Source organism: Octopus bimaculoides, chromosome 5 (genome assembly GCF_001194135.2).
Source record: "Octopus bimaculoides isolate UCB-OBI-ISO-001 chromosome 5, ASM119413v2, whole genome shotgun sequence".
Lineage (NCBI taxonomy): Eukaryota > Metazoa > Mollusca > Cephalopoda > Octopoda > Octopodidae > Octopus > Octopus bimaculoides.
Window position 1 is genome coordinate 62867335 of NC_068985.1, and position 11145 is coordinate 62878479.

Consider the following 11145-nt stretch of genomic DNA (forward strand, 5'->3'; position numbering starts at 1 on the left):
AGATGCACCATTTTGAGCGTGGCTGTTGCCAGTACCGCCTGACTGGCTCCCGTAGGATTTTCGAGCGAGATCGTTGCCAGTGCCCCTGGACTGGCTTGTGCGGGTGGCACATAAAAGACACCATTTCGAGCGCGGCCGTTTTCGTGCGGGTGACACGTAAAAGCACCCACTACACTCTCTGAGTGGTTGGCGTTAGGAAGGGCATCCAGCTGTAGAAACTCTGCCAAATTAGACTGGAGCCTGGTGTTGCCATCCGGTTTCACCAGTCCACAGTCAAATCGTCCAACCCATGCTAGCATGGAAAGCGGACGTTAAACGATGATGATGATGATGATACTAAATTTTGGATAATAAAGCAACAGATAAATATTACATAAGAAGCAAACCACATAAGCTGTATATATAAACATAGCAAAATAAAAATATTCAAACTTAAAAATGGGTAATGAACATAATGGAGGATGACACCAACTACAGTCAACATTATTCTTGCATTTCTGACACATTAAGCAAAAGTCTTTTATCATAGTAAGTGATTGAACAATACATTATGAATGGTATCAGGTAGATGGAAATTGCATCACATGACCTCTAGAAAGATGTGACCATGACAACTTTTCTAGTGTTGGCACCATGGAAAAACTCACTCTGTACACACGGAAAAGTAGATGGCAAATGAGTAGAAAAAGTATAGGGCTATGAATTCCATATAGATCTGACTTGCTGAGTATTATTCAATCTCTATAGAGTTTTTGTCATTAGTAAATGCACCCAGGTAGTTGACATTTCAAGAGCATCCAGCCGTAGAAACTTTCCCAAATGACATGTACATTCACCATAAATGAAATCAATAGTTCGTAATGACCGAGGACTCACATCTTCAACCTATACCAGCAAAGAAAGTAGACATAGAATGATGAAATGATGATGCGCATGATTGTGTGGAAAGAAGATTGTTTCTCAACTACATGGCTCCAGTGTGGTACCTTGGACAACTATCTTCTACTATAGCCCTGGTCCAACCAAAGTCTTGTGAGTAGATTTGGTAGAAAGAAACTGGGAGAAGCCCATTATGTATATACATATATAAATGAGTGTGGGTCTTTATGTTTGTCCCTCACTACAGCTTGACAGCCAATGATGGTTTACATTCCCATAGCTCAGCAGTTTGGCAAAAAGAGAATAAAATAAATACCAGGAAAAAATAAGTACTGGGGTTGAGTTGTTTGACCAAATCCAAGCACAGGGCATCACATTCAAGAATTTAACCCATGCCAGAATGGAAAGTGGATGTTAAATGATGATGATGATATGTATATATTTATACCTATCAGTGTCTGTCTACCTCATCCTCCTCATCATCATTTAATGCCTGTGCCCCATGCTGGGATGGGCTGGATGGTTCAACTGGCATGGGCAAGCTAGAAAGCTACACCAGGCTTCATTTGTCTGTTTTGACTTGGTTTCTAGGGCTGCATGCCTTTCCTAAAACCAACTACTATATAGAGTATATTAAGTGCTTTTTACATGGCATCAGCTTAGTCACCAGGTAGCTTGCAAGACAAAGACCTCTCAGCATATAAATACACACACACGCTCAACTATATATAAGCAAACATATATATATATAAATGAATTAAAGTTAAATAGGTATCATTACCATTATTAATAATAACGATGATAATAAAGTGGCTAGCAAGTTTACACCTTTATAGGTAAAATATAAAGAAAATTCAATAGGGTATTAAATTACCACTTGCTATAAACAGAGCCATCGCTCTAAAACCACAAATTACTATTAAAATATACATGGTGAATGCAATAAATATAACAGAAATAGACTTACCTTGTATGAACTACAGAAGTAAGGAATGCGTATATTCCGGGATCAATTGATTTCGCTTTCTGTATGAAAAATGATACTTAAGCTTGTCAGCCAGATGCTATAACAACTATTTCTGAAATATTCATCACATTACACTGTGTGCGTTCTTACATTTGAATGCACCCAAGGCATTCAAAACAAACATATTGCAAGCCAGTATAATTTAAAGTTGAATAGGTATCATTACCATTATTCATGATATTAATAAAGTGGCTAGCAAGTTTACACCTTACTTCTGCAGTTCATACAAGGTAAGCTTATTTCTGTTACGTTTGTTGTATTTGCTATGTGTATTTTAATAGTGAGTAATTTGTGGTTTTAGAGCGATGGCTCTGTTTATGCAAGTGGTATTTTAATACCCTATTGAATTTGTTTATATATATATATATATATATATATACACACACACACACGACAGAAGTAAATAGACATCCTTTTAATCATTGAAATTTATTTAAATCTGAAATTATACATTTAGATTATTTATTAATGTGAATATCTAATATTTAGTAGACATGTGAATATTTAATATTTAGTAGACATGCCCTTTACATTTGTCAATGCAAGGACCCTATTAGGCATGTTACTGATCAGATGACGGATATTCTCTTGCGGAATTTCTTGCCAAGTTTCATACAGTAATTTCAAAAAATCTGGCTTTGAAGATGCTTTCTTGTTCTTTTTACGAAGTGTCCTGTCCATTATGTCCCAGAGGTGTTCAATAGCATTCATATCTGGTGACTGGCTTGGTCATGGAAACTTTTTAATGCCATTCTCATCCAACAATTAGGTCATTTTAGCCATATGGCAAGGAGCCCATCTTCCATAAATAAAGAATCTTCTTTAATCATTTCACCACTGGAGAAGATTAGAAGGTGTCCTTTCTGTAATATGGACACATATGTATTTGAGTTTATGTTTCCCTCACACTCCACCACCTCTGATGAACCATGCTCCAAATTGCTCCCCAGACCATCACAGAATAGCTGCCCTGCTTCATTGTTGGCTGCAATCTTTCCACATCAAATTCTTGATCACAGAGTCTCCAGACCCACACTCAACCACTGTCAGGAAATACAACAAATCTGGACTCATCAAAGAATATGATAGTGTCCCAAAATGCTAGTGGCCTCTCCACCATCTCACTGGCCCAATCTTTTCTCTGCTTGATGTTGGCTGGTCAAAGAAGTGTCTTCCTTCTTGCTGCTCTGCCATAGTAACTAAGTTTGTGGAGATACATGACAGCTGTTCTGGGACTGACATCAACTCATTCTGCTATGTCAGAGGCCTTGCAATGAGGATTATCCTCCACACTTCTCTTAACAAAGAGAAGGATCCTGTCAGAGGGCCCTGGGGGAGGTGATGTAGACTCCTTCCCCTCTCTGGCGAATTGCACAATCACTCTATTAACTGTAGAAAGTGGGATCCCAAGGTTTTCTGTGATTTTACGCTATGTCCACCTTCAGAATGACCCACAAAATGGCCTCTCTGAAATTCAGACAGTTTCAAGGCTTCTTTTGTACATGGCATGATTAAACAGTCACATATAGAACCTGAAACATAAAAATGTCAATTAATAAAAATATAAACCATTACAAATTAGAATAAACATAAAATGATGTTTTATGAGGTGTCTATTTACTTCTGTCATGTGTGTGTATACACACAGACACAGACACACACAGAGAAATACATACATATATATGTATACATGTATGTATATAGTTCACAGATGAGATCTTGGACACAGTTGCTTCTATACCCACTCAAGTTTGAATATTTTGAGCAAATTAGACAGATCAATATATAAAGGAAAGGCAGCTGGTCCATCAGAAGTAAGTGTGGAAATGATAAGTGCAAGTGGAGAGATAGGGATTGTTGTGATGATGGAGCTCTGCCAGGGCATGCTGGATGGAAGAGGTATGCCAGATGAGTGGGCACTAAGTGTGGTGGTACAGATCTTTAAGGGGAAGGGGGATGCAATAAATTGTGGGGTGTATAGAGGAGTTATTGGAGTATGCAATGAAAATAGTGGAAAGGATGTTGGAGATGAGAATTCGGAAAGGGGTGGATGTGGATGAGATGCAATTTGGTTTTATGCCAGGAAGGGGGACAATAGATGCAGTGTTCATTGTAAGGAGATTGCAGGAGGAATACCGAGATAAGGGGAAGGAGTTATACATGTGCTTTGTTGATCTGGAGAAGGCATTTGATAGGGTTTCAAGGAAAGTGATTGAGTGGGCATTTGAGGAAGAAAGGTGTACTAGAGGTAATAGTGAGAGCAGTGATGAGTTTGTATGAGGTAAAACAAGAGTGAAAATTGGATCAGAGCTGTCGGAAGAGTTTGCAATAGTGGTTGATGTGGTGACGGAGAGTGGAAGAGAGGGACTGCTAATGGAGATACTGTATACAGATAACCTTGTTCTGATGAGTGAGATGATGGAGAAGTTTTGGAAATGGAAGGAGGCATTTGAAAGCAAGGGTTAGAAGGTAAACCTTGGGAAGACAAAAGTAATGGTGAGTGAAGTGGAAGGAGAAGTGTTAGTGAGTAAGGTGGATCCATGTGGTGTATGTGGGAGGAGGGTAATGGCAAATGCGGTGTTGTGTACAAGATGTGAGAAATGGATTCATGGTGGATGTACGAAAACGAAGGTAACCCCCAGACTGGCAAGAGAGTTTGTTTGTGGAAGATTTGGGAAAGGAGCTGGAGGCTAGTGAAGTCAGTGAAAATACTATGTGACAAGGTGGAGACGGTGGGAGGGTTTTGTTATTTGGGAGATAGGGTTGATGTAAGTGGTGGATGTGAAGCAGCTGTGACAGCAAGAGCAAGACTTGGCTGGGTGAAGTTCAGGGAATGTGGAGTGTTGTTATATGGGAAAAGGTTCTCATTAAAGATGAAAGGAAAGGTCTATAGGAGTTGTGTGAGAGTTGCAATGCTGTATGGGAGTGAGACATGGTGTTTGAGGGAGAGAAAGAGAGAGATGGCAGTTTTGAGAAGAACTGAGAGAGCAATGGTGAGAGAAATGTGTGGGGTGAAGCTGTTTGATAAGAGAAGGACTGAGGACTTGATGGGGATGCTGGGGTTGGAGGAATCAGTGGAACGGCTGGCAAGGGCTAATGGCGTGTGGTGGTATGGGCATATGCTGAGGAGGGATGAAGAGCATGTTCTAAAGAGAGTGTTAGAGTTTGAGGTAAATGGACAGCAAAAACGAGGTAGACTGAGGAAAATGTGGAAGGGACAGGTGGAGGAGATTGGGAAGGTTGGCTTGAGAAAGGAGGACACTCAAAACCAGGCAAGATGGCGAGATGGTGTGAGGGCAGTTGCTATGACATTGAGGTAGATCTGGCCACCTCCATTAACGGGGACAAAACCCAGATTCAAAATGATGGATGATGATGATGAATATATAAAGCATATTAAATACATGAAATACAAAATATGTATAGATGTACACATACAAAAGAGGTTGAACTTACACAGAGTACAACTGATATAGAAAATTAAATGGTTGGAAGAAAGGTATTACAAATCCAACAGCTATTTCTGGGAGCTCAGCGATCTGTAATAAAGTTTGCAGATTAATTCCATCAGAGAATGCACCCATATGGATGCATTTAACACAGGATGAGACGGGCCTCCGTCTTCAGGGAAGAGATCTTAGATTTGAGATCTTAAAGTAGAGAAGTTCAAAGATGGAATTCCATCTCCACATTTATATACATGTATATAGGTGCTTATCCCCAGATTTACATATATGTATATCGGTGCATAGCTTACTGGTTAGGGTGTTGAACTCAGGATTGTGAGATAGTGGTTTCAGTTCAAGGACTGGGTGGTACATTGTATTCTGAATAAAAGTGTTGATCTCATGTTACTCTGCAATTACTTTGACAACCAAAGTTGTCGAAGTAACTGCAAAGATTCAAATGTGATGACTGACAATAAGCCACTCAATAGGGTCAGGTCACTTAAATGTCTTTGGAAGTACAGTACTCTTGATGACAAAATCAACGTTGGAATATCTAAGGCCCCAAGTGCTTTTGGGAAATTTCTCATTGTTTGTGGGATGAACAAGGTGTCACAGTTTGAAAACTAAAATAAGTGTACACAAATCTTGTATTTTGAGCACACCCTTGAATGGGGTAGAAGCATGGACTCCCTACTACAGACATATAAAAGAACTTGAAACCTTTCACATATGCTGCTTGTGCAATATCTGCAACATAAAATGGAAAGATACGATATCAAATGTCAAAATTTTAGAAAAATGTGATATTCCTAGTATGAAGTAGAAGAATTCTGCAGTAAAGGAAGACTTCTCCTTAGGTATAAAGATCAATTTAACATCATGGGAAAGCCTAGATCAATCTGAGTTGTGTAAAATGAAGCATGATGCGTCTTAACAATTTGAGTTGAAGAAGCAGAACAATAAAAGAATTATATCCCGCAACCAATGGACACATTTGTCCAATCTCAGGCAAAATCAAAATCATCAGTGTTCCCATCGTGACTTTATAGCAAAATCCATACCAGGGCTCAAATTACATTCACACATCCAATGCAAACAGATACACTTTCTTTTATTTTTAATCCTTTTTAAAAAATTTTCCCTTCAAACACTCATACAATTGAAAATGATGGCAGTAAATATACATATATCTCTATTCTTATAAAAAGCAAAGTTTGTTTGTTTGTTTGTTTGTTTCTAAAATTGATAATATTTCAGGGTTTTCATGTCATTTAAATTAATTTGACCATTCCACAGATAACTGTGCACTTATTTTCTGAAAACGGATTGGTGGTAGTGGTGGTGGTGAGGGCAGAGTTGGTGGTGTATTGGCTCCTATTTCTAGCAATCCACATCCTATTTCACCATGATATCTATATCTCTATCCTTATAAAAAGCAAAGTTTGTTTGTTTGTATGTTGACTGCTGAAAACACTAAATAAAATTGATAATATTTCAGGATTTTCATGTCATTTAAATTAATGTGACCATTATAATTGTGCACTTATTTTCTGAAAACAGATTGGACACACACACACACACACACAAACACACAGTTGGTGGTATATTGGCTCCTATTTCTAGCGATCCACATACTGTCTATATATCCTTATAAAAAGCAAAGTTTGTTTGTTTGTTTGTTTGTATGTTGACTGCTGAAAACACTAAGTAAAATTGATAATATTTCAAGATTTTCATGTCATTTAAGTTTATTTCCCCATTCTGCAGATAACTGTGCACTTATTTTCCAAAAACGAATGGGGTGGTGGTGGCAGTTGGTGGTGTATTGGCTCCTATTTCTAGCAATCTACGTACTGTCTATTTCACCATAATGCTTTTTACAGAATGAAAGAATACTCCACCTATCACTCAATCCACCTCCAGCTTTCTCTAATTTTATACATTACATTTATTCCTTTGAATATAAATAAATGTATATTCTTTTATTCTGGTTTCAGCCAGAAGTTGATGCCATGCCTTTCAGTGTTTTCAGGTCTCCTTTTGGTACTGTTTTTGGTGAAGAAGTGAGTTGGATGAAGTTGCTCTTCTTTGTGCCTCTTGCTGGGATTTCAGATAGAAATTTCTCCAGGTGCTTTTTGAACATTTCCACATATACACCTAGCAGATCTCTTAGGTTCCTTGCCATGATGTTAAACAGTTGTGATTCCCTGAAACCCAAGCTGTTGCAAAACTGGTTCCTTATCTGAGATGAAGATGACAGTATCTTTGGTATTATGTGGTGCTGTCCAATTCAGTGGTTGGTATAATTTTTAATTCCTAAGTTGGGAACTAGACCTTCAGGATCTTCCATATGTATATCACTGCATACCTTTCTTGCCTTCTCTCCAGTGAGTATAGCTTCCCTGGAGAGAAGCTATTCTCAGTAGCTCATCTGTTTCACCAAGTCAATCTTTTTTGTATAGTGGCGCTGCATTGCCTCAAGTTCCGCCACCAATTTGATGTTCTGTGGCAACCACAGTTGGGAGCAGTAATCCAGACAACTGGACAAATGTCCACCATAGCAAGGTATCCTTATTTCTGGTTCTGAATGACCTATGGATCCATCCAGCTACCTGCCTGCACAGTGTTGCTATTGTGGCAATATGCACATGGGATGTTGCATCACTACTCATGTGGATTCCCAGGTCACACACCAATTCTAACTCAGGGATTGCACAGACCCCTGGTCCCATGTATTCTGACTGTAGTCTGTTTATGGACCGATAGCGGAGTGCTTGAAACTTAGCATTGAACTGCATGTTATTTTCATCAGCTCATTTATATACTGCATGCAGGTCATTTTACAGTTTTATTATGTCATCAGGGTCTGTGACTGCCTGAGATACTTTTGTATCATTAGCATAGCTGGTGAGAGTGGTTGACTCTATGGTTGATGGGATGTGTGAGAGAACCACTACAAACAATAGCGATCCCAGTACAGTTTCCTGAGGAAGTCTGCTGTGGATCGATGTCTTCCCAGAGAGAGAACATCACTGGCTGCAACTGCCTGACTTCTGTCCTTTAAAAGGTCATGCAGCCATTCTCCCAGTTCTCCAGTGATATCAAAGTCACATAGTTTGTGACATATCATCCCATGATCAACTTGGTTAAAAGATTTGGTAAAGCTGAGATACATCACATCCACATTTGAGTGGTTGAGCTGCTGTTTCAGTAACCAATCATAATAGCTAAAAATCATAAATACTTTTCCTTGGTGATTTCAATGCATGTGTAGGTTGTGATACATCCATATAAGTTGACATAATAGGGAAGCATGTGGTTGGCAAGGCAAACTCAAACAGCCATCTGCTGCTATTGCTTTGCAGTGAGTATGGATTTTTGATTACCAATACTATTTTCCAACTCCCCATCCACCATAAAAATACCTGGTAGCATATCCAATCAAACTATTTATCACCTCATTGATTACATAATTGTGAGGTCTCCCATGAGGGAAGATGTCCAAGTAACATATTCTTTTACTGGGGAATTTTACTATCTACAGTCCTATTTGTAACAATTGCACTCAACCAATTCAAAAAAATGGATGTGACAAAGCTGAGGAACAATGACAATTTAACCTCATTTCAAACAACCTGCAACAATAAACTTGCTGGCATCTCAGATAACACAGATATTGAATCAGCATAGTCTGCTTTTAAAAATGCTGTATTTGAGTCTCTTGTGAAATACTTGGGTATGTTAAGAGGAAGCACCAAGATTGGTTCAACTCAAATGATCCAAACATCCATTCTCTTTTGGACAATATGCACAAGTGCCACTGTCAATGGATGCCAAATAAAAACAATGCCACAAAACACAAGTTTAAAAGGCCAGAAATACATGCCAATCCCAACTGAGGCAAATGCAACAGATATGGTAGCAAAAGAAGGCATAAGAGTTGCAGAATGTTGCAGACAGATGTGACACTAGGCCATTCTATCAGAATTTAAAGGGTGTTTTTAGACTGTGTCTGGTGGCTCAACTCTCATACATTCAATTGAGGGTAATCTTCTGATATAAAAAGGAAATCACAAAGCACTAGGCAGAATAGTTTTCAAATGTTCTTAATATGGACTAAATTGTTCATGAAAAACTGATTAACAACCTTTCACAGAGGCCTGTCCTTGAAGAACTGTCAGTTGCTCCATCAAATGCTGAGATAAAAAAAGGCCATAAAACAGCTCATGAATGGAAAATTTTCTGGGAAAAATGGCACACCAGCTGAGATATATAAACGTGGTAACAGTCTCCTGCTGAACTCTTCTCCTTAATCTGGGAATCAGGATCAGTCTTACAGGGGTTTAAAGACACTTCTATTGTTCATCTTTATAAGCACAAAGACAACAAATGTGAATGTAACAACCATAGAGGTATCTCCCTTTTGTGTGTTGCCAGGAAGATCCTTGGAAGACTAAATGATGTCCTTGCCAGCTTAGCATTGCCTGAATCTTAGTGTGGATTTCGGGTTGGTAGAAGCACAGTGGATATGATTTTTAGCTGCAGGAAAAGGCTTGTGAGAACAACAGAGACCTAATTGTTACTTTTGTAGATTTAACTAAAACTTTTGACACCATATCTAGGGATGCTCTTTGGGTTGTCCTAAGAAAGCTAGGTGTCCCAGAAAAGATGCTCAATGTCATCATTTCTTTCTATCAAGGGATGATGGTTTCTGTCAGATCTAGCAGGAAAGTGTCCGATTCATTCTCAGTTTCAAATGGGATCAACACAAGGCTGTGTTCTTGCACTGCTTTTATTTGCTTTGTATTTCTCCATCATGTTGGAAACAACAGTTAAAGGTGTTAAACAAAGAGAAAAGTTTAAGTACACAACTGGTTGTGACTTGTTTAACCAACACGAGTGAGGGCGAGTGAGGTGGAGAAAAGTCCAATGAGAATATGGAACCTAATGTAAATTATATTTCACCATTGCAAACAATACTTAGTATTTTAAAAATAAATCAGGAAAGATAAGTTTTGCATAGGTTAATAGGTGTGTAAATCTTGTAATAGAAAATTTATGAAGTCAATGTGCCAGAAGAAAAAAAAACTAGATAGAACGGAGTGAAAAAACATTATGGACTCATGTTTACTAAAAAGCTGTAGGTACGACAACAAGAAATAAAAATAATTGAGAATATAAGGAAAAGTGGGAAATATGACAACAAATATGAAGATTAAGGAGGTATTATACTTACGAAGTCCACTGTTCAGGAAACTAAAAAACATTTATGGAAAAGTAGTAAGAAAAAATATCAAAGAGGTTGAGTAATAATTATCGAGGGGGTGAAAAAAGTTGAAATTAGACTAGTGTAGGGGAGATAAACTAGATAAAGTAGTGAGCTGAGTTTTTTTTTTTTAGAGGTTGGAGGAAAAAAAAATATATATAAATACCTATATGTGTGTGTGTATATATATATAATATATATATATATATATATATATCAGTTTAAATAAGAGCTATAACGCAATGCATTGTAAAAAACTTTTTAATAACCTATGATCATTTCGATGCAATAGCCTGACTCACTCCTGTATGTTATAAAATATGGAATATTGTATCTCCTCAGGGTCAGATTTGATTAATTCATAGCAGACAGTAAAAAACAGACAACATTAATAGTTGTCCTTAAATTACGTGTGTATAAACAGGTTGAAATGGCATGAAACATATTGACACTGCATACAATATCGGTTACGAAAACTGTTACATAGTAGAGTAAGTAAGTAAGTAGTGTTGTTAAGTTAGGAT

At 38.0% G+C, this 11145-nt stretch overlaps 1 long non-coding RNA gene across 1 annotated transcript in view; it reads right to left on the bottom strand.

The window, feature by feature from the left end:
* Positions 1-11145, bottom strand: part of LOC106869161 (uncharacterized) — a 41244-nt gene that overhangs the window by 7989 nt on the left and 22110 nt on the right. Inside the window, exon 3 of the long non-coding RNA XR_001409378.2 lies at positions 10592-10611. This is a non-coding gene — a long non-coding RNA (uncharacterized LOC106869161). The remainder of the gene's footprint in view (positions 1-10591; positions 10612-11145) is intronic.